The sequence below is a fragment of the Anser anser genome, assembly GCF_964211835.1.
Source record: "Anser anser genome assembly, chromosome: 3".
Lineage (NCBI taxonomy): Eukaryota > Metazoa > Chordata > Aves > Anseriformes > Anatidae > Anser > Anser anser.
In genome coordinates, this window is record NC_139722.1 from 119,104,473 (window position 1) to 119,128,561 (window position 24,089).

A 24,089-nucleotide genomic window follows, 5' to 3' on the forward strand; every position below is an offset into this window, starting at 1 on the left:
TTAGATACTCTAATGCAGCAGGGAGCCCCTCTTGCCTGAGAATTCCTTTGTCGTATATTTAGCAAACTTTTGACTGTTTCCTTCCAAATGAGACTGAAGGACATATTTTCGTAGGAGAGGGTGAGAATTGCAAAGCACGATCTACAATCACGTTTTTCTGTGGGGAACTACAGAGCAGGGGAGGAGGAATCACCGCAGCTCTCCTTCCCCCCGCGCCTTCCCTCCTGTCCCGCCCCCACCCCCGTACAACCATAACACGAGATGAACACGCTCCAAAATACAGCTGCATAGCCTTCCCTCTCTTCCGGTTTTCCCTGCCATGGCAAAAGGGAGAAAAAAAAATGATTAGGGTAGAATTATCGCTAATGTGGGACTGATATTTTGACTCTCCGTCATCCGCAGACTATTTAGAAAAGCCTTTAGCAGGGTGTCAGAGTTAAACATAGCCAGTGCTCGATGATTGCTCACAAGAGAGGCTCAGGCAAGGAAGACGGAGGCATCTCTGCTCATCTGTAGGTCTGGATGGTTCCACAAACGAACGCATGAAGGCTTGTGGAATAGAAAGGAAGGGATCACTGAGGTTACGAAAGAGTGTCGCACTTCAGATGCAATCCCCATCCTTCATTAAATTCCCCATTAAGAGATACCTTTTACAAAAAGACAGCATTTTGTATGAAATTAAATGATTTCCTCCCCATTAGAAATCACACTAGAGACAGCTCCATTTGCTCCAAATTAGGTACACTCTGAACGAAAATTTTAATTAATCCGTGATAAATAAGCCAGTCTCTTTCCTGGAACAGAATTACTGTTTTCCTCCTCGGTGGCAGTGGGATGTTCTCTCTCTGCCGTGTGCATGCACGTCTGTGCCTGGGCTTTTATTATTATTATTATTTTTGTCTTATCTTTCTCTCTCTTATTTTTGAACCTGTCCCTCAAATGATCGGTTACAGCACATGTCCTTAACCGCGGATTTCCTTGTGTTTGGCTGCTCTTACTCGGGGGGGGGGGGGGGGGGGGGAGGCGAGGGGGGAACAACCAGACCAACGCACCCAGACCCCCGGAAGGATGCTCCGAGAAATAAAAAGAGGGAGAGAAGGAAGAATTTGCACATAAAAATAGAAGCCCACGTAGACTGGCCATATATGGAGTACCGGGGACTTCGGAGGGATACCCTCTTCGGACCACCCCTTTGGCGGAGGAAATGGCTGCAGCGGGAGGCCCCCTTCCCCCCTCCCCGGGCGGTTCAGCCCCCGGCCATGGGGCCAGGGCCGGGGCTGGGGCCAGGGCCGTGTAGGGGCGGCGGAGGGGCGGCGGGGCCTCCCGGCCGCCGGAGCGCGGTGCGGCGGCGGCGGCGATGACTCAAAGCCGCCCGGGCCCCGCTCTGCCCCCCGCCCGCTCCCTCCTCCCCTCTCCGCTTCTCCCCCCCCGACCCCCCCGCCGGGAAGGGCTATTAAAAGCTGCTGACGTAGGAGCGGACGGCCATCTTTGATGAGGGCACGGCTCCCGGTCCATTGAAGAAGGAGCCCCGCAGGTCAGCAGCGGCTGTCCTTGCCTCCCAGCTGCGGCACCGAGCACCGACCCCGGCGGAGCACTGCACAAACCCAGGTACGGGCGGGGGGGCACCGGGGCACCGGCTGCGCAGGGGGGAGGGGGCCGTGAAAACGAAGCGAGAAAAGGTGTGATTTAAGGAGGAACCCGCTAGGCATTTTGTCCGCAGCCTCTCGGCTGCCGCAGGGCTGGAGGAAGGCGAGGGTGCGACGCCGCCAGCCTCATCCCCGGCTGGACCAGGGGGGAGGGAGCCGAGCTCTGCCTCTCCGCCGTGCCGGGCTGCCTCGGGGGGGCCGGGAGGCCGGAGGAGAAGGGGAACAAACCTCCATCCTCGGGGAGGCCGGGAGGAGCGGGCTGCGGGCTCCCGGGGGCTGCGCTGCGGCCGCGCGGGCACTGCAGCGCCCTTCCCGCAGCGCGGCGCCGTCAGCACCGCGGACAGCGGCGGCGGGAGGGGGGCTTCAGCACCACGGACAGCTCCGGGGCACCGGCCCCCCGGCAGCCGGGGGTCGGCCCTTCAGCACCACGGACAGCTCCGGGGCTCGGCCCCTTAGCTCCGGGGGGGGTCTGTCCCTTCAGCACCACGGACAGCTCCCGGGGCAGCTCCGCGCGGGGCCCGCCGCAGGCAGCGCGCAGGCGGAGGCGGGCGCGCTGCAGAGCCCTGCGGCTCCGACACCCCCCCAAACACACACACCCCCTTCGACAGACAACCCCCCCTTACTGCCCCAAGCTGGCTCTTCCCCGGACGGGACCTCGGGCACAAAGCGTTGTGGGTTTGTGGGGTCTGACGGTGCCTCGACGTGATAATTTTTTAAAAGTTATTAATAATAATAATAATAAAAAAATGTATATAGGGCGGGATGGCGGAATTGCGCGGCGTTCGGCCTCTCTCCCAGCCCGCTGGTGGGTGGCCTAAGGGCAGCGGGGTTACATAACCCTCGGTCTGGGGGCTCTGCAGCCTTGGGACAGGGGCACTGAGCCCCCTACGCAATGCGACACCCCCGGCTCCCCCGGCCCTCTCCCCTCTGTCCTTCCTGCTGCCCTGCACCCCAGTTTTCCGGTTCCCATGGGCGCAGCTCGCTACTGGCAAAGTTGGGAACTTTGCTGCTTGCTGCAGGGCGAATAAACAAGGGGAGAAAGGGGGAGCGGGCTGGGTGTCCAGACACTGCGCCGCGTAGCTGCGTCAAACGAGGGCCGCGGGATCTGCCAGATTTACGTGCTTGGCTTGAGTAATTGCTGCTGGTTTCATTCCCAGCTGAAAAGGGGGCGGGGGGGGGAGGGGGGGGGGAAGGCTGGTCTGCGGTGGAGCCCGGGGGTGGCACAGCAGCCCCGCAAACCGTACCTGGCTGCAGCATCCACAAGGACGTACCTGTCCCTCTCCTCCCCATGCCGTCCTGGCTCTGGGCATGGAGCAGCTCTCCCAGCACCACGACAACACGAGGCTGGTGTGGGGCAGTCACCTCTGTGGGGTCCCAGGGAAGGGCTGGGGCCAGCCAGGAGGCTGCGAGTGCTCCAGAGGGTACGGCTGGGGAAGCAGCTCCGTCCCAGGGCACCCGTCTCCCTGCATGTCACTACGTCATGGCCAGAGATGCCAGTCTAGGAAAAAAGCAGCAGTGGTTTTCTGTTGCTTCTGCGTAGTGCAGAAGGGGTCAGCCAGGAGGACACCGCTGAAGAGTTTGATACCTAGGGCGAGTGACAAAGAGCCTGCAGAAGTCACAAAAAAAAAAAAAAAAAAAAAAAAGGTGCAGGCAGGACTGTTTGGAAAAGCAAGAGCTTGAGGCTGCCGCTGAAGTCAAGAGGACTTGCAGAAACTCAGCATGTTACGAAACAAAATGCAGCTAAATAGCAACCCCCAAATAAATGTAGTTTAACTTTCTACAGCTAACTAGAAAATTAGAGTGGGATATCCAAGAGCAGTCAGGACCAGGCTCTGTGACCATTGCACTCACGGGGGCAGGAAAATAAAGAACAGCAGAATCCAGCCAGCACCAAGCCCTCAAAATATATCTAATGAGACACAGCTCCAATTTGCCGATTTATTGCACTGGAGGTGGGAGCTGCTTTTCAGGTCAATGGAAAGCTTTTCATTCATTTCCATACGCTTTGGGCATGGCAACAAATAGCAAGATTAAATTGCTAAGGCAAATAAAGCACAGTCTATGCCTAATGCTTGCACTGCTTTAACTGAGCAAGGTAACTAATCAACATACTTCCCTCTTGGTATTAACAACTTAAGCAATTTTTAGGCTTTTGTGTCACAAGGCTACAGCTTCTGCATATGTAGCAACCCTCGGGGAAAAAAGGAAAATATATTGCAGAGTGCAGAGCTCACTTTGTTAACAGTTTCTTTTCTCAGGAATGTAGGAAAGCCTAGGAAGAGAGGGAATTGGTTTACATTTACCCTGGCTCTTCACACAATTACTCTTTTTCTGATAATTTTTCCTGAATCTCTCATAAGTCTTTATAATATAATCACAGTACTTTCATTTATACATATCTAAACACAGGCTCGCACACACATATTTCAGAAATTTCTAGGGTTAGAAGCCAGGTAAAACCACAACAAATGTAGACTGACTTTGGCCTTCACTATTTTTCTACCTGGGAAGTTTCTTCCACCACTACAAACAGTCACCTTTGGGCTGGGCGGGTGCCAGGTAACCTGTAACAGTAGAATTGTTTGAGCTTTTGAGAGCATCTAACGGAGAGAAGAAAAACGCATTGCTTGAGAACTGCAGCAGGATGCAGGGCTCAGGCAGATCACAATTACCTCCAGGAAGCTCAACTTTGGAGCAGGCACAAGGGCTCACATATCTACTCCTGGGAGAATTGGATATAGTTTGTCAAGGCCATCAGTTGTCAGAGAATAGTTAATTTCTTTTGCCCCGTCATTTTTGAGCCTTAACGGATATCTGTGCCCTTAGCTTTGATAAACTCTGTCTTTCTTCCTTACTGACTTTGCAGATTCAGCTCCTGCATCGAATTATAACAAACACTGAAATAAACAAATTGTGTTCCTAGCTCTCGTCTATCGCCCCTTTGTTACTGCCTCCACAAATATGCAGATACGCACTCCCACCAGCAAAAGCTGCTTCTCATCAGATGATAATTGTCAATATGCTGTTCCACATCCCACTGCATTTTCTAGGACTTTGCTTTCTACTGGGCACAAACAGAATTCAACTCCATAGGCTCACAGTTGTTCCTTCCTGCTTTACGATCATCCTATGGCTGATGTTGTGAGACTCAAAATGGCTTGAGCATTAGTGGGTTGGAGTGGCCTAGAGGAAGTGTTTGGACCATTTGCCCTGGTATTCGAGAATGAAGTTTAGATTTGCCTTTACATCTTTCATTGTTTTTGCTTGCTATTTCCTCCTCTCTTACCTCATCTTTGTGCCCACCTGCAATCTTCTTTTCCTTGTTTTAAAGAGCACCATAATGAAAGAAACAAACTTGGACAAAGGATTAACACCCTGATGGGCAGAGAGCTGAATGTGGACTTCTGATTTTGATTATTCCAAGGTGTCTTATCCAAAGCCAGATGAAATCAAGGAAACTACTTCCAGTGGTAACTTTGGATGAGGCTCTGAATAAGCTCGTCAGTCAGGCTGCATGGTGCTAGAGATAAGCACAGGGTATGGAAAACATCTTGCTCCCAGCAATGGGCATGTATTGATTAGCCCTGCAGTCCAAGAGGAAATCCTGCACGTCATTTTGTGGGACTTGTAACAGAGACGACATTTAGTAGTTCAGGTTTTTCAAAGGGAAAAAAGTGGTGTGGATATATCCCCTCTGAAATATAGTGGCACACTGTAATATTGAAGAGAATTCAATAATTGCATTACATCTTTTGCTTTTTCCCTTTCCTTCCTTCCTTCCTTCCTTCCTTCCTTCCTTCCTTCCTTCCTTCCTTCCTTCTTTTCTTTTTTCTTTCTTTCTTTCTTTCTTTCTTGAGAGATAAGGTATCTCACTCACTGAAGAAAGCTGTATTCTAGTACAAGCATGTGGAGAAGAAAGAAAGAAATACTGAGTAATTAATCATGGTTGTTTCTGGCCTTTGAAAGCTTTTTTTTTTTTTTTTTTTTTTTTTTTTAAGATAACAATGCACCATTTCTCTTTTTATAGGGGATTTAACTTATTATTGGGCCACACTGTTGATTGGTGTGCATTGGCATACCTGAGTGCTGCGTTATACTGCAAGCTGATGAATTCCCGAGCTGGGGCTCACCATTCATGTTTTAAAACAGAAAGCCGTGTACTTGCTGAAGGAGTGCTTTTTTTTCTAGGAACAGAAGTATCTCGAAATGGTTTTCCCCCAAACCCTATTTGCACCAGTCTGGTTGTCCGTTGTCGCAGATTCTCAGACAACGTTCAAGTAGCTGTCTGCCTCACGAACGGTGACAGCAAGCAATGATGAAGCAGTGGAGCGGGAATACTGCATGTTCTGGCTGTATTTCAGGTTGGGTTCTGCTGCACTCTGCTGGTATATAACTTCAGCAGAACTTTTTCGATGCTGTAAAACCCAGGAACACAGTCAAGTTTTCCCCAGGTGCACATTTGTGTGCAGAAAAAGTCAGAACTGTATAAATGAATGTGTAATAAAATGAAACCTGCACTTTCAGGTGAATTGATGTGGTCTGATTTCACGGACTGCATTTCCTAGCAGTACTCATTCATTCTTTCCCCACTGGGAAGTAATGGAAAGTTTTTGTGCATTCCAATAAATACACAGGAAAATTATGCATCTTCCCCCAAGTCCTTTAAGGCAGTGTTTTTAATTCTTTGGCTACTCAGCCACATTGCTGGTGCAGTAGAACAAAGTCAAAGCAAAGTCTTACTGTACACATTTCTAAACCAGAAAGAGAACTTTTTTAATACATTTTTATACGTTATAGCGTACTTTGTGCTTTTAATATGATGGAGTTATTCTACCAGAGTTTACTGGCAGAATTCACTAGCAAAATTATAGTTACCAGAGCCTGTGTCGGTGCTAATAACTAAAACGCATATCTTAGACCATGATTATAGAAGGATGCTTCATGTACGTGATTTTTAAAATTATTGCAAGATTTCCTATTTCTTACTCAGAAGCTACCAAATGACAGGGAGTTGCACATGCAGAGGCACTAAAGAGTGTTTTCTGGGGCACGTTTGCGATTTCCCATTGATCACTTCCATCTCCTACATTTTCTCAGTTCTGTATTCTCACTAAAAATCCCAGCCTGCGAATCTCCAAATGCTTTCACAGTCACCGGCCTGTAAAAGAGACTAGAGCACTACTGCAGAGTGGGCTGAAAACTGAAGGCTCTGATCACATCGCAGCTATGGTGTTTGTCACAAGTTCTTCATTTGTTATATTACTCTCCACCCCAATAGAGGAACTCTGTTTCTCAGTTGCAATGCATTTTTACCAGACAAAGTAGATTTGTTTTTCATACAAACCAGCAATTTGGAAGATGTGCCAACTGCTCCTTTGGTTCCTTCCCCTCTCCTGGAAATTATAGCTCACGGTGGAACTGCACACACACCAGTTCATTGATCTGCCCTACAGAGGTAAACATTTCCTCCAGCTACTCTAAAAAATGTCATGAAACAAAAGTATACTTCAGAAGAGCTGATCTGTCAAAATAGCGTTACCATTCACTGATTTTTTTAAAACAGGAACAGAAGTCTTCCATGCATATTTAAGTATCTTTTAAAAGAAAATGTACTAAAATTAACTTCACCACGCTTCAGATGCAAATGAAAGTTTTCTTTCCCCCCTCCGTGTCAGTATTTTTGGTTTAGTCTTGTTCCCATTCACATCCTTAGACACCTCACCATTTACCTCACAGGGCCTCAGACGAGCTGTCATTTCTGTAGGCACGAGGGAGTCACTGTTTGATTCAGCCCTGCGTTGCTCCCGCCTGGCTGGCCTCTGTTCCACCTGCACACACGGGCACGCACCTCACAGAGCTCAAGCAGTGCTGACCCCATAGGTGACCCACATTGTTCGGTGAGAAGTTTCTGTTGTCTGTTTATTAGGCACAGCCATCTCTCATGAACGATTTGTTCTTGCAGGAAGCACTGAGAAAGCTATCACAGTTTGCGTGGACTAGGGATGTTCAGTCATTTTAGCTTCAGATATTGTTGCTTAGTGATTAAAGCACAGGGTCTGCACATAGAATATTGGGATTCAGGTGGAAGTATCACACACTAGATAAATATAACCTTTGTCAAGTGCCTCAATTACCTTCACAAGAAAGAACTGAGATTAAAACAACTTTTAGTTTGCATTCCACAGCTTCAGGTGCAGGACAAGTATTCCATATCTTTGGAAGGATATTTTTATGTATGTTGGAGCACAGCAGTCTCCACTGCCTCATGTTGGTGACCTAAAAATTGACCCATGCAACATTCTCCCAATGTGGGTGTGTATCACTTACTTTGCCTTCAAGGGGATGGTACAAATGATTGTCCCCTCCAAGTGGGTGGGAGGCGTGGCTGGAAGGCACCAGATAGTACCAGAACATTCGTACCACATTCATAGCAGCAAGAGGAGAAAACGATCTCAGGCCAGAGGGCAGATGGAACAGTCACATTTGGTTGTGCTCCCATGGCCAGACGTAACAGGCCACGAGAGCGGGGCTGAGCCCTTTTTGTTCAACAGCACCAGTGCCAAACTGGCAAGGCGACAGCTGAATATACAACTCGGACATGTTTCATGAATATTTGAACATTTCAGCCAAACATTTGCTTTTCCGGAGAGCATTCACCTAAGTGACACTCAAGTATGTGAAAAGTCCTCAAGAAACAAACTGAGGTATGCGAAGCCAATTAAACCGGAATTCACCGCTGACTTCTAACAGCCCTTCTCCCCAGAGAAGCATTTGTTTTATTTGCTCAGCTGTATGGGAACGTGTATTGGTTGCCTAACCTTTTGAAGGATTTCCTACAGGTTTTTGCCATTAAAAACATGTTCTTGAGATATGGCACCCATTTTTCTGATTCTTGATTCTTACACATCTTTTATTATACCAACAAGGGTAGCGGGGACAGAAAGGCCAACGGCAGCAAATGGTTTTAAAATGCCTCTTGATAAATTCATGAAGGGGATTTTATGTTGGTGGTCACAAGAAACTAGACCAGAAAAGGCAGCAAGTCCCTTCAAGTCTGATTTTCCTAAGAGGTTTTCCTTATTAAAAAAAAAAAAAAAAGAGAGAGTGAAAAAAAAAAAGAAAGAAAGAAAGAAAAAGAAAGGCCTGGATGGCTCTCTGCTCTGGTGGAGGCTTGTCAGTTTAGCTCATTTTAGGGTTGAGCACAGCAAGAAAGAGACAGTGGAAAAAACCCTGGAGGCGCCAGGAATGCACGGAGTATAATTTATGATATTCTAGACCACTTTTGTAACGCAACAGTAGGGCCATCTGCATGCCTCCAATTTTCAATATTAGCAAGGTATTTTTAAATCATTGCATTGTCTAGTTCCTTTTTTCTTAATTAACTGTTCTAAATGGTACAAAATGCTCCTGGAGTAACTTCTGGACTCTGAGGATGATTTTCTGAGCCTGGTAAACAATAACTGATGTGCATTTCTGACAGGTTGACAAATAATAATGCAAGGGAGCTGGAGGCACCACAAGACCAGGGTTAGCTATGGTAGTACTCTAATTCCCAGATTAGTGCCCAGGGCACTTAATGTTACAGTATTAAGCCGGATGATAGGTGGTAGCATGTGACAGAAGAGCCTAGCAGCACCTCTTGCCCTCTTGGAGGCCTCAGTAACTCTGCTGCCTTTTAGTTTCTTGGGAGTTTGCGGTCTCTTCCCAGTCCCACCTCACCTCACCCAGCCTGAGCTTTCTGCTCTCTTTTTATTTCCCAAATGATGTGAGGGAAACCACCGTACCAGGAGATGGAGATGCAAGGAAAGAATTTACAGCCAGGATATGGTTTACATGGTCAAAGCACATCAGGGACTGGAATCAAAATCTAGTCTCCTTGAGACATGGCCACCTGTACACAGCCTCCCTCTGTTTTAGAGCTTTAACAAAAGTAGAGTCAGGGAAGCCAGAGGGAGATTCAGTGATGGAAAAAAAACTGCATTGCTCAACCCTATCTTAATTTCTCTAGGTCATAGTGAGCAGCAGTCTCAGCAAGCAGCATGGTACCTAACAGCCCCGTTCAGGACAGGGGGCTCAGTGTGCTAGTATGGACAGAGGAGGGTTTATACAACATGGGGCACATGTAACATGAACGGGCAAGCAGGGAAAGAGTAGCAAGACAGAAACACAGTGCAGGGGGGGTTGAAGAGCTGACTGGGCTCCTGGCCACATCAGCACCATCAGTGCTTCCTTCTCCTTTGCCTGGCCCTTTCACTGAGAGGCCACAAAAGGTTACTCATCAGTAGCCCCCCTAAAGACTATGGGGCTTTTCCAAATTAACTGTTTCTCCAGCAGTACTACTATCCAGTCTTGGTTTCAAGAGTGCCAGTGGTGGAGAATGACAATGCATGCTTTTTAACTGAACAGTGAAATCCCGCAAGTTTTTCATTGTGGACGCAACCATTTGTCCGCAAAGTTATTAAATTGCTACTTAGATTGATGAGAAGCTCTACTGCTGGCCTGCTATGATTTTCCCACTTTCACTCCTATTTCTTTATGGAATAATACTTACCTTCCTTTGTATTGTTCATATTCTCAAGAGCTCTGTTCTTTCCCAGTTAGGATCTCATTATAATTCTGTTCCTTGCTCTCAGAAAGTCTTTTCTTGCACTTAAGAGATTACAAACAAAGGTTTTAAAAGATTCCCCAGCCTGGCAGGTGACAAGATAAAGCACTGATCCAGTGGCCAGGCCAAATTCTGTGATGCTGGGAGATTAGACCTTCAAGTACAGAATGTGGGACTCCAGAGCTGTTTAGAGATTTCAGTTTCTTTATCTTCTTTTCAAGGTCTAGCCCGTTTTTGTGGTGACATCTCCAAGAGGTATGTTGTACATGCAGATGATCTCCAGACAATAAACTCTTCCATTCATGCCTGCAACCAGAATTTATTTCTCAAAACAATCTACTTTCCATAAGAAGTCAGAGTGCCTTCAAAATTTAATCAAGTTTTCCGTTATCATCAAGTTAGTGTTTCAGAGACACAAAGCTGAGCAAAACATTAATGACTGCTATCTACTCACTGCAGTATTTGAGACAAGCACACTCATTCTGCAGCACTTACATCAAAAATAAAAGCAAACCACTGTTTGTGATATCACAAGGCAGAGCCCAGACTTTCTCATTTAGCTAGAAAGCCTAAAAAAAGGCACTCTTTTCAAGTGTGTTAGAAATAGAAGCCTATTTTAGAAGAGACATGAAGTTATCAGTGCAAATTAATAGCGCCAGATGGGGGGTTAAATTACTGCCTCACAGCTGAAGTCATGAGACAGAACGAAAGTGGTAGACTATAAAAAGGGCATCACCAGAAGTGATGAGATCCCACTGTGAGGTGGGATTTGTGAATGCCACGCTCATGCTTGTAAGCAGTTGCTCAGATGAATGGGTTTACGGGCCAGAGCGCAGGAGAGACAGGAAAAAAAGTCACAGTAATTTGAAAGCTCACGTAGGAATAGGAAGTAGCTCACATAGAGTAGGAATAATGTTTTTTTCCTATCTCATCCCCACTTTCAGTGGGTAAAGAGAACTGGAAGTGAAAGAACACTTTTGCTAACTATGAACGGGGCAAGGGAAAAAACAAGGAAGCATCACAGAAAAATGTTCTGATACCGAGTCCTCAGCACAAAAAGGACATTCCAAAAAACAAGTAAGGACATTTTTGCAGTCTTTTAGATGAGCATTTGGAATATCAGTGTTCTGTGGCATAAAGGCCTACAGGAATGCACCAGAAATACTTGTGTAGACTTTTAGCAACCAGAGGGCTGCAAACATGCCACGGGCAGGTCCTCTCAGGCAGAATTAGCCCTTCTTCGGCTGACAGACCATGCCTGGAATGAGACATCCTGCAGAGCTGAAAGAGCCAGAACAATAGGTACAAGAAAAAGAAATTGTTTCAGGGGCAGGGCACTTCCCATTTCAACCGAGCATTTAGTCCCAGAGGCTTAGCTGGGGTAAATCAGCACAGCACCACTGCAATCAGGACAGCAAACCTCATTGGCACTGTGTGGAGATCCTGACAACAACTGACTTAAAAACACACTTTAGGAGGAAGAGGAAGGTCTTTCTGGCAGTAATTAAGCACTTTTTAACTCTCTGGACACAACAACAAAGGGGCCTATTAAAAAAGCAAGCCTCTCAAGTGCAAAAGCATTAATAATGCATAGCTGCAGCACGCAGAAGACAAGCTGTGGAGCTGCTCCTCCTTTGCAAGGCAAGAGCAGTGTGAGGCCGAGCACACGGTGCAGGGTGGAGGTTCAGGAAGCACTGAACACCATGTCTCATGTGCGCTTGTCGTCTTCTGCATGCCACTATGTACATCCCCTGCCTAAATCTCAGAGTTTATAACAATTTAATTCACTGTCTGAGAAACCAGGCAAAGAGCTACATATGCACAGTCATGCAGTGGATTATACAAGGCAGGAATAGAGCCTATTCTCATCCAGTTGAGCTCACTAGGAATTTCGCTATGAATCACGTGTCTGAAGGAGAACTTGGCCAGGTCCTCTCTCCAAAATGGCAGAGCAGAACTGAGTCACCACTACTGAATCAGTTCTTTCAGTCCAGAGCAGGAGCAAAGCTGAGAAAAATGTCTCATCAGCACCTCAGTAATCACACGGCTGAGGTACTCTTAAGGCACATCGCAGCTGAAGAAGCAAGAGAAGAATTTGCAGCATATAAATTATATAGTGAAACCCCAATAATCTTTCTGACTTTGGGGACTGCTCACAACAAATTGTGATTTTTCTTGACTTCCTTCTCATTTGAAATTATTTGCTGAATCATTTTAGAGAAAATCATTTCTAGATATTCAGCCTGCTCTTTGCACACATTTGAAGCTCCACCAGTGCTGCATTTCTTCAATTTCATGTGCGGAGCACAAGGGCTTTCTGCTCCCATGCTGAGTGTGCAAAGGCTGCAGATGTGGCAACAGTGTAAAGCCTGTGTTTCAATCCAGAAATTGCTCACTGTGAATATTCTTAATTAAACAGTTAAAAAAAAATGATGCTTTGGCAACTATTACTTCATGTAATTTGGTCCACAAGATTTTTGATAGGAGCCCTAAAAGTCCTAAAAGAGTCAGGTGAAATGATATTTTGAGGCATCAGGAGGATGCTATTAAAAATGCAGCTCTGCAGTTGTAGGTATGTTGGTCACATTTTCTCAGCTGAGCTACCACATTCAGCTATGCAGAAATAGCAACCGTCTCCAGCAACAGTCACAAGAGATGCTGCCCCCAAAGAATCGTATTGAGCAAAGAATATCCAGGATAGCGATTTAGCTTGTCTGGATTATAACTTCCCCCACAGAAGCTTTAACATTGTTAAAAGGCCTCCTAAAGGAAGATGACAGGCTATTCAGGTCTGCCATGAGTGAAACAGAGCAACAAATGGCAAGTGCAGGCAGGCTGTGTTATAGTATGATGCAGTTATATGAAATATTTTAAGTTGCTGGGGATACTGAAACAAAAGCAATCTGAATTTTAGGAAATCACTTTCTCTGCTGCCATGTGTTGTAATATGGGGAAGAACTGCAAAACTGGCTTTGAACCAGTGAGGTATAAAAAGTTTTTGTTGCCTGGTTGACAAGCTCATTTTCACGAACTCATGCCCAAGAATCACAGATGGGACATAGCACACAGAAGCATGAGATCAAAAAGCTCACCTCTCAAGCCAGAGGTGAGCTGCATTGACCTGAGATAGAGATTTGGGATCTGCTACGTAAAATCTATTATTGAAATTGTCAGGACCTGTCTCTCTTCACAGGAAGAGAAGATGTGTGCATGTGGACTTGTAACGGTCAGCAGCAATCTGGCATTCTTTGAGCAAATTAAACACACTGCAGGACTGCCAAATACAGATGGACCAAAGGGAAATGTCCAGATGTAACTGCAGATGTCATAGGAAATTAAGCCATTCACTTGTGTTTGTGATTCAAGAAGTTCTCTTTCTAGGTCAGATGACAGTTTAGCTGGCCATTACTGCAAACATCTCTGACTGTTCTTGAAGTTTTCTACTTAGAACTCACAAAAAAAGCAAAAGATAAGCACCATTTTTTATGAAAAGCACATTGTAAAACCATGTGAAGAATTAACTTTATAAAGGTTAACAATGAAGGGAGTAAGATGTTAAAGGATGAGATTTTCTAATACCTAATAAAAGATAAATTGAAGAAAAGAGTTGCAAACATTTCTTGCCTCTGTGAAAAGCAATACTGTCTCTTTTGCTTATGTGAAAAAGAAAGCATTTGTTCTTGTAGATAAAATTATTGCTTGTGATTAATTAGATTTTTGAGTAAACTACCAGTCAAGTTTACTAATCTGTACTGTTGCTGTGTCCTGTGGCATTATATTTCAGTATAGATGTTATCTATAGGTAACTGAGAGACAAGCAAATAGAATGCAGAAAAATTGTCTGCTTAATAAATCAGACCAGCAAATAGAAACATTCTTCAACTAGTGCTGTTGAAATTAATTTATTTCATAATTCATTTACTCACTCTGTATGTATCTCCATTACTGCTTAAACTAGTTGGCATTTCCGAAATGAGGACATTTCCATTACACGTTAACACTTGAAAGCTCAGAATGTGAAGTACTGGGGGAAATTCAGTATTTTAAATGAGAATTTTAACCCACTTTCTACCTATTCCAATACCAAAGAGAACACAACTTCCCTCCAGAGGTAATACTACAGCATTTATTTTAGTAGCTGATTAACAAGCATGTGTGCATAAAGTGTGACAAAGTAGTCCGAACTCTAGCCACTGAAAATGCACATTTGCTTTGCAAATATAGAAAAGGAATATATATATTTATATATATAAAATATATTTGCAAATATAGAAAAGGAGCCATTTTTGTCAATGCTGCAAAAAGGTTAAGAATAATTTTAGGTTAAGAATAATTTAAGGTTAAGAATAATTTTAGTACCTGTGCTTTATTTCATTTTCTGCAAAGCTTCCATTATCTATGAAATTAAGAGTTTTAATCTTCTTAGTAAGCTTTTTGATCATTATTTGATGAGTTTATAAAATCAGTGTATTGCACATTTCTAAGGAAATTGAAAACTTTTTTTTTGGTTGTTTGTTTCTTTGCTTACTTGTGTCTGTCTATGTATCTGGCAGAAGTCTAGTTTAACTCCTGCCAAAGAGTCTATACTGCTCAATGACATTTGTACTGTTGTTTAGTCCAAACCCCGTAAAGCATTTAGACTGATTATAGACTGCAGAGCCAAGAAATACTGACATACAATCAGAACTAGAGAGAGAAGAGGACAAAGTTTTGTTGCTTGTGCTTTGGAGATGTTAAAAAAGCTTTTCTAGTCTCATAGCTTTGGAGCTGGAAATATAGTCAAAGTGGGAAATGTTTACATCTCATGTTTGGGTGATATCAAGCAGATGAAGAGTGATTGGCCTTACCATGGATGAGCCATTTCTGGAGATGACACATTAGATGTCTGGGATAATATGGAAGCTGTGCTTGGCAGCCTCTAATATGGGTTCCTGTCTCTTCTGGAAATAGCATCAAGCATAAAGATGTATGGCCTTGAACGTTTTACAGGCTGAAGTAGTGAATGCTGTGCCTTGTTTCAAAAAGGACCATATTTCCTTAAAAAGGCAAACACTTGGAGAAATCATATTTTAATACTGATGGTCTTACTGAATTATTTATTTTACTTGTATCAAGATACACATTTGTAGTTGATCCCTCATGGTGCCTTCTGGGTACCTGCTCTGGTCTTAGGCTCTCAGAGGAGAAAAGCACCCACTGCAATGGCTGCAAAAGGGTACATCAAGGGTCCGAGGCTATGTATTAGTCAGAAGAAATTGCCAAGCTTCTTGCAGGGAGGTGATTTTGGAAACACCTGAAATGCTCTTGTTTTAGGATCTTCTTCCGTCTAGTTTCTGAGTTGATCATGGTTTGAGATTGCCCTTGCTCTCCAGGAGTGGATAACTACTGACGCTCAGAGGACAGGTTCCTTCCTTCCTTCCTTCCTTCCTTCCTTCCTTCCTTCCTTCCTTCCTTCCTTCCTTCCTTCCGTCCTTCCGTCCTTCCGTCCTTCCGTCCTTCCGTCCTTCTGTCCTTTTTTCTGTCCATCCTTCCATCCTTCCGTTCTTCTGTCCTTCCATCCTTCCTTCCGTCCTTCCATCCTTCCTTCCGTCTGTCCTTCTGTCCTTCCTTCTTGCCTTCCTGCCTTCTCTCCTTCCTTCTTTTCTTTCCTGGGTCTGTGCAAGAAGCTGCTTATGCCATGGATTTCCATGGATTTGCCCATAGGCCTTTAGTAGGTGGCCGATAGTGCTCCCAGGTGGTTATGGTCTTTATGTCTGGAAGAAGTAAGGCAGTAAATCCTCGTGGTCAGACCCCTACTCCAAGGTAGGGGGAAGGAGAGAGCATACTTAATGACTCATTGCTTTTCCTCTGAAGTGGGTATAAGTGACACAACGCTGGTTTCGGATTTGGCTCTGGGTTTGGTAACTTCTTGGGCAGAGACACCTAGGGCTCTCCTAATAATTCTGTGTTGGCTCAGAAGGCCGCTTGTCCTGACAGGCCATCTTCATGTCTCACCAGTGCTACCTTTGCTAGCCAAGGCCAAGTGCTCATCAGCAGTGAATGAAGGAGCCTTCTCGGCAGCCCAGACATGGCACATGCCTTACTTAGTCAAGCTTCACTGCCTCAATTACGTTAATTTGCTCCTGACCTAATGCTTCCAGCTCTGCAGTTCAGTATGTTTATTAATTCTAGCGGCAAGCCTTCACATGAATTTTGTTGTTACACTGGGATACAATAAGGTGAAGATATATGGCTTCTACTCCGATCTCCATATCCGTGCTATAAAACATTGTATTTGTTGTGCTGGTGTTATTTGTGAGCTTGTATTAGTGCTTAGCTTAAGGCCTATTGAAATGTCCTGGAAATACAATAGACTCTTTAAGCTTTGGGGTATATTTTTAATTCTTGATCCTGTTTTGAGTCAGAGGAGGTTTGGAATAGGAAAGCTTGCCAAAGACTAGGATTCCTATAGCATCAGAAATTTCACTAACCTACCTAAAATAACTAGGAGAAATCTAGTGGACGATCTCACTCCTGACATTGATCAACTTCTTACCAAGGACTGATGGGTTGGTCTATTTTGTTTTCCTCCTCAGAGAATGCTATGCATTCCTCAGAAGATGACATGAGTTATGATGGAGACAGGTGGCTGGATGGGGCAGGCTCATGCTGTGATGCCGCCCAGGAAGCGCCATGTTTCAGTAGAAAGTTCTCTTTCTGAGAACTTGCCCCCTTTTACCAAAGGGGGAAATTATTTGATATTGCTGAACAGGGGAAATCTCTGCTTTCAAAGAATGGTTATTAAATATGAATAAATATTGATAATTTTCATTATGAATAAATATCTATAGTTAGACAAGGATCTACTAAGACATGAGATTTATGAGCTAGAATCTGCAACCACTTGGTCCATAAGAAAGACTTTGTTGCTTCAGCAGAAGTGAGATCAAATCCTCTGAGAAAAGGCCTGCAGGAGTTTCTTTTTCACCTTAGCTTGACAGGAGAAGGATCTTTAGAGTTTTCCATTACAATGGGAGAGCCTTGTTCCAGCCTCTTATGGCAAGTCCTCAGAAGAGATCTGCTGATTTTAAATGCTTCCCTCAATGAACCCAGTTGATGGTTTAGTTCATGCAGCCCAAGGCACTTCCCTGCTTTCCAGCAGTGAAGAAAAAAATAGGAGTATAGAGCACTTCCTCTCAAGCTGGCTTTGCTTTCTTAAATACAGAATTCATCTAAAAGTAATTTTCCACATTTGCCAGTATCAGCCACAGATACAGCTGTTTCCATACGCCAGGACAAAGTTTTAAATCATGGCCTCTATTTCTGAGGTGCCTAAAATGCTGAGAGTGAAGCTAAGGCTGCCTCACAGACTGCTGCCAGATGTCTACCGGGCATCGATGATGGTTTGTGTTCATCTAGGGCCTGTCTGAAGTTTCTGACAGAGATTACCCTCAACGTCTAATGAAACCCGAGAATGTAATTAGTCTTTTTTGTGACTCTGCTCTTCTGCGTTACTTAACCTGGATTCTAGGCAGCTTCATGGCAAGGAATGGAGGATGTAGGGAAAAGGGAAGAAAATAACTTGTCAGCCTGTCGTTGTTCCTCTCTGCATCTGGGCTCTGAACAGAATCATGGCAGAACACAAAACCTCACTAACAGCTGTAGGGCTCCTCTCCCAGGGAGATGGGGGCTGCCAACCCTGCCCCCTCTCCCCGCCCGCTGCCTGCTGCACCCTCTGCTGCCCAGAGAGGCTGTCTGGGTCCCGCAGGCCTCCAGCGCCAGCTCCTGCAGCACTCTGCACACGCTGCGGCAGCTGAGAGCAAATCCCCATGGCAGAGGGCTTCGTTGCATCAAATATTAAGATGGATACTGCAGTATGCCCTCCCTGCTTTACTCCTGACTGTGTTCGACACAGAGTAAACCTTCTCAGCCTCTTCACTGCAACCTCGGAAGCAGCATTTGCAGGGAGGATTTGTGGGTCTGGCTGCGAGCAGTGGGAGAGGGGAAAGGCATCCAGCTGCTGGTGGGGCTGCTGGGGAGCAGAGGAGCCCCAAGGGCAGCTCGGGAGCTGGCTGTCATTACGAGTGCAAAGTTAATTGAGGCAGACTGCAATGGCCTCCAGCACAGCTCCTGGGCCTGGCACCCTTTCGGGTGAGTCTCTGCATGGCCTGTATTCATCCCCCAGCCTGACACAGCAGCTCCCAGCAAAGAAGGCTCAAGAAATGCAGCAAACACACCATGATTACTCAATACGGAGCCTGAACTAGAAGTGAGAACAGGTAGGTGCTGCAGACAATGTGAAGGCTGATGAAGGGTTTGCATTATATCCCTCTGAGGAGGAGGGTGCTCCTTTTTCTTTGGCAGCCATCCAGGTCCAGGAGTGTAATAAACTCCACAAATAGATTATTTTTCTTTAAAAATAGAGCATGCCCCTCCCACAAGCTCCTTAAATAAATCTCTTGCTCCTGTTCTTCTCTTGAGCTCAAGGTCACCTGGAAGTGCAGCTCTTTCTCTAGCATGTAGGTAGTTCATCACACGAGGGAGGAGGGCAGAGAACCCGAGGGCTGTGACCATGGCCATGCTTGCTGTCTTTGCCCAATGCACGTCTTACCTGGGCTAAGGGCTAAGCCTGGGGCAATTCAAACAATGGTTTGGCTATCAGTCACTGGCCTCCATGCTTACAGGGGCACAGTTACAGTTACAGAGTTGTGTTAAGGCATTAATTGTTTCAAGAGACATAAATTATGTATTTTTTTTCTCAACAATGGATTTTGTTTTTCATTTGCTTGAACAAAGGACTTTTATCCTACCAGATGTGTCCAGGCTAGATGTCCTCAAGATGTGCTGTTTAGATGCATTTTCAAAGCTTGAGAGGGTAACTTCATTTAAAGCTGTGGTCTCCAGTTTACCCGTGGGTTAAGTGTGCAGGCAGCAGCTGCACTACACGATCTCTTACACTGCATAGATTTTCTGCAGTATGTGTTATTGGGGTTTCGTGAAGGAAAAAGCCATCTCCCTCTTTGCATTTCCTTATTGAGAAATAAGTGTCAGCCCTGTGAAAGCAGTTCAATGTGAAATACGTGATCTGAGCAATGCTGCTTACAGAAATCAAATTCTGTATCCAACGTGAAGTTCTCATGTTATTCTTAGGTCCAGGATGAAGATTTGCTGATTCTTCATCCAGAAATTTACATTAAATAAAACACAAGAAAGCAATGATTGCTTTAGATTGAAATTGGGTTACATTCAAGTGGAGTTCATGCCCCATCCTACTGCCTTTACTCACAGGAGTAGTATCTATAAATATATAGTAAATGAGGTCAATATTCTTGATTAGAACTTATTTTACTGAAGAATGATTTCATTAGCAAGTACTGTTCATGTCTTCAAAACATTCCCGTTTTTAAAAATCCTCAAACATATCTGCAGAAGGGGTTTTGGCTGATAGTGAAAGAAAAGCGCATTCCTATCAAAACCTGAGAAGAGGGCTTTCTCTGAGTGGGCCTCAGGGAAGAGACACACACCATGTCCCGATCAGTTCCAGCAAACCACTTGAGTGCACCATCTGCTTGTGTTGCCTTGCACTGAACACCGACCGCATGGCCACTTAAGAGGGGAAAAGCACCTTGTAGGACAGTTTCCTTATTTTCTGACGTTTGCTCTCTCAGACACAGTGTACCAATCCCCAACTCCCCATTTGGGGATGTAAGTAGAAGTCACTTACTGCTGCTGGATGCACCTTTTGGGAGGATGTCTGCTGCTGTCCCTCTTGCTTAGACATTTCCTCATTTCACAGACTGTGCTGGGCCAGATGTGCTCAGTGTTATGAACTGTACATCCCCAGTTCCGTCCCACTTTGCCCTGTGGTGTGGTCCTTGTCATGCTGCAGCTTTGTAAGCAACGGTGCCTCTCACTCCCAGGCTGCTGGGGGCTGAGTCTGGGTGAGTCATCTCTGTAATGCTCTGGAGGAAGCACTGCTGACAGTCGCCTGTCCTTGGGAAAAGCTCTGCTCTCATTTAGAAGGCTAGAAAAGCAGACTGTCTCAGCTGAAACTCAGAACTTCTCCGGGTTTATGCTCAGGTGATTGAGTGCACATCTAAATAGATGTGAATCTTATGAAGGTCGAGGTTGGAAGGCAAATCCCATTTTTCTGATGTAAAACAACAATCATTTAAATGTTTAGAAAAAATCAGATCAGCTTTGACTATTCACCCATTGCAAGGAATATTTTATTCCTTCATTTTGGCACGGCTATTTAAACTCCTCTGGTCTTAGAGGCCCAAAGTCACCCCATGTAACTCCCAGTGGTGGCAGAAAAAGGTTTATGGATTTAAATGAAAAAGAATTGGAGCTTTCATTGCCAGGCAGTGAAGCAAAATCCCTCTGCCCTTAGCAGTGTTGCACACATTCTGCTCCCCAGCTTGAAATCTGGAGCTGTAGGATATTGACAGTGAGACTGTGGGAATATCCAAGCACAATGCAGGGGAAATCCTCTATTTGCTGAATTCTGTGACTTGTTCGTGACCAGACTGTGATTGCTCTCAAATGCCAACACTTATTTTTGTGCTGAGTTTGTTCTTGCCATTGCTGTTGCTTGTACATGAACTGCTCTCATCCCAGCATGCTGCTGTGGTTCGTCGTCTGTCAGCTGAGCAAGTGGGTTAGTTTTGTTTCAACAAATGCCGTAGCCAAAGAATCCGCTTGGCTATGCTGTGTGTACACCTTCCCATGTGATCCTCACTCTGCGTAGCTCCAGGTGTGCTTTCAGTGCTTTCACGCCTTAGATGAACGTAAGGCAGTCTGCTTTTTTTTTTTTTTAAGCACTCTTTTCCCCAGTAAAAACACTTCTGTGCTACAATGGTAAATGCAGCCAGGTCCCCTCTTACCGTCAGCAGTAGTTGTATCTGCATACCTTGGAGGAGATCTGCGCTTTGATTATTAAAGGTTTCCCCATATATCTCCATGCTGCAAAGTAGTTAGCACATCGGCTTCCTGATAGCCAGGCTGCTGGGGCCAACAACCAGTCAATTGTCATTTATTTTATTTACATGATCAAATTTAATCCTGTGGTTTATTGCTCGGCAGAGCCCTCTGAGTCTCATACATCTCCTTAGGACTCACCCAGCTCACACCTTTCCCAAGCCTCTCCCCTACAGATTGTATCACTGCCTATTTCAATATATCCATCTCCCTTAATGAGAATATGAACTTCAGAGGGGAAATGGGGGAGATTTGCAAAACATTTTAAAGCTTTGACCTTTCAGGGCCATCATCTATGGGCTTACTAGATTCAACTGAGAACAATGCAACTGTAAGACCCAGGGAAGGGACAACATTCCCACATGGAACTGAAATATACAGATTGAAGAGAAAAGGTTAGAAACCAGAACAGACCATTTTACATGCCTTTGCAGGCCTTAATTCCCTCACAAACATGTGCAAACTGAATAAAAAGAACTAGCTAAATAAAAATCCCTACACAGAGAGAAAGATTTTGATCCTCTGTTAAAACAGTTTGAGCGGAAAGGATTTTGCAGCCTCTCTGTTAATCTGCTGATCACGTGGCTGAAAGCGATGCCCTTGAGGCACAATCTAGCCTGTTGTGGAGTTGATTGGTCAACAAAAAAAGAAAGGGGAAAAAAAAGGACAGAAGTTGTGCTCCTGTATTAGCACAGCTAAATCCTCGCCTGCAAGTCTGGGTAATCTTCGGTGCACTGGAGGAGCGTGTTGGATTTTTTCATCAGCCTGTGAAGGCTGAAATGGACTTCAGAGGAAAGAGAGGTTTCTAAATCAGCCTCACGAGCCTGTAATAAATAATGAGGAGTTCTCATAGCCTGCATTGGGGAAAGCCAGTGTGTGCATGTGCCCTTGGCCTCTTCGAATTTATATTACTGATTCTTGGGAAATAAGTAGCAGCCAGGCATTAGTTGTAGGTGTGAATCAGAAAGCAGCAGTGGCCTTTGCAAATGAGTGAATAAGTTTTGCATATCCGTGGGGTGCTATTATGCATTCCTGTGGCTAATATAATTTGTTGCTTAGCCTAGAAATGTCAGATGCTTTCAATATTTGACTTGTACAATTGCAAGTGCATTGTAAGTATACATTTTAAACAGTCATTCCCAATTTATTGTTTTTGGTATAAACATTCACCAGCAACGCACAGTGGATATGACACTAGGATCTTCCCATTTCATCTCCCAGTCACGCCCAGTGAAGGCAGCAGCAGCTCCTCTCCCTTGTCTGAATGGCATCTGCAAAACTACAGGCTTTTGGAAGGGGTCGGCGGGTCAGGGGTCCAGCTTTGCTTCAGGGAGATGAGCTGTCTAACGGTAGCAGAATTTCTAGTCCTTGTGACACTATAATAGAGCCTCAAAATAACAATACATAGATCTGTAAAAGGTTTATTGGTTTAAAAATGGGCTCCCAAGCCTATTTACCACATAAAGTGCATTTAAAAAAAGTACTGTGTTGTGTCGTTATGTTGTGCCAGCTGTGTTTTTCGTACTCATGTGTTTATCTATGTATCACCTATATGTAAAGAGAGAACAAGGGTTGTTAAAAACCAAGTAGGGTCCTTTTTTTTATAATGTGGCTGTAGCTACTACTTTTTCTTCCTTGAAAGGGAGTAAGTTTTCAGAGCTCTCAGACTTTCTTTAACTTCTACTTCCACAGTTTAAGTCCCCAGTGGGGACTACTGCACGAAGTCGAAGAGAGCAGAGCCGGGGTTAGGGCTGGGCCTCCCTGGATGTGGCAGGAGATGAATCCTGAGCCAAGAGCATGGCTGTTGGTCTGCAAAGCATAAACATACTCAGGGGTAGTTCGGAGCGCCCTGGGAAAGACCAATCCTCTTTTTTTGTTTGCCCATTATTACAGCTCTGTTGCTCTAGAGAAAATCCTCTGTCAATACTGGAGAGGTACAGATCTCCTGAACTCTCAGGAGATCTCAGATATATTTTGGATAGTAGTCCCTTGACACAACAGGGCTTTGCTTCAGGCCTATAATCTCTTGCGTCTTTGCTATTTCACGTATGGCACTGTGCCTTTACCAGAAATGGGTACGTGCCTCAAGGGAAAGACTCACGTTGTCAAGCTCCCTTCTTTCTTGGTACCTGCTTCAAATGCCATGTGATGTAATGAACAGATGGATGGACAGACAGACAAATTGATGGATGGGCAATGAAATCATGTCATTAAAGACGAGGCCCTGTCTCTTTCATTTGAAAAAGAAAAGCACATGAATAATCAGCTATAACCTAGGGACAGAGAGAGAATGCAATCTTTTCTTCAACATCTTCTTTGAATTCATCAGAACTTCAAAAAATCACCCTTCCCCAGACAAACATCCCATTCTACAGATATCATCAGCCTGGTTTCATAATGCTTATATTTTGTCAGCTGCTGATTTGACTCTGACAACTTAGTTAAAGAAGATTTAGTCTTTCTGCTAAAAATATATTGGGTCTTTGGCTGAAACATGGCCACCCATTTACCATCAGGGAGAAATGAAGGGAAGGAATAAATATCATAAACACGATGAATTGGTTTGTTTGCCACAAGTATAAGCCTATAGGGGAAAGTTGTCTATTTACCTTCCTAATAACCTTCTGATCGAAGCACGCAGAATAGTATTCCCCTGTTAAAATGCTTATATGTAGCAATAGATGCATTAGTTGCCTTTCATTCATTTCTGTTCAAGTTAAAGCTACATCTGCATAGGTCAGAGTCTACAGGACCATCTCTTGCTAGAGGAAGGTGCCCTTTGGCATTGCAGCTGTGCTTCAATACCCACCCAAAGGCACTGCAAGCCAGTGAAACCTCCCCAGAAAAGCCACAGTGAGACCACAGCCTGTTGTCCCTGC

The 24,089-nt window shown here is 44.9% G+C and overlaps 1 protein-coding gene across 2 annotated transcripts in view; it reads left to right on the forward strand.

Annotated features, from left to right (window-relative positions):
- The first annotated feature begins 1,193 nt into the window (after positions 1-1,193).
- The window catches only part of SNAP25 (synaptosome associated protein 25), a 62,674-nt gene continuing 39,778 nt past the window's right edge, over positions 1,194-24,089 (forward strand). Inside the window, exon 1 of one of the 2 annotated variants that reach the window (XM_083828950.1) lies at positions 1,194-1,608. The gene's annotated coding sequence lies outside the window, so the exon portion shown is untranslated. The remainder of the gene's footprint in view (positions 1,609-24,089) is intronic. The other variant, XM_083828951.1, reaches the window with a different exon arrangement.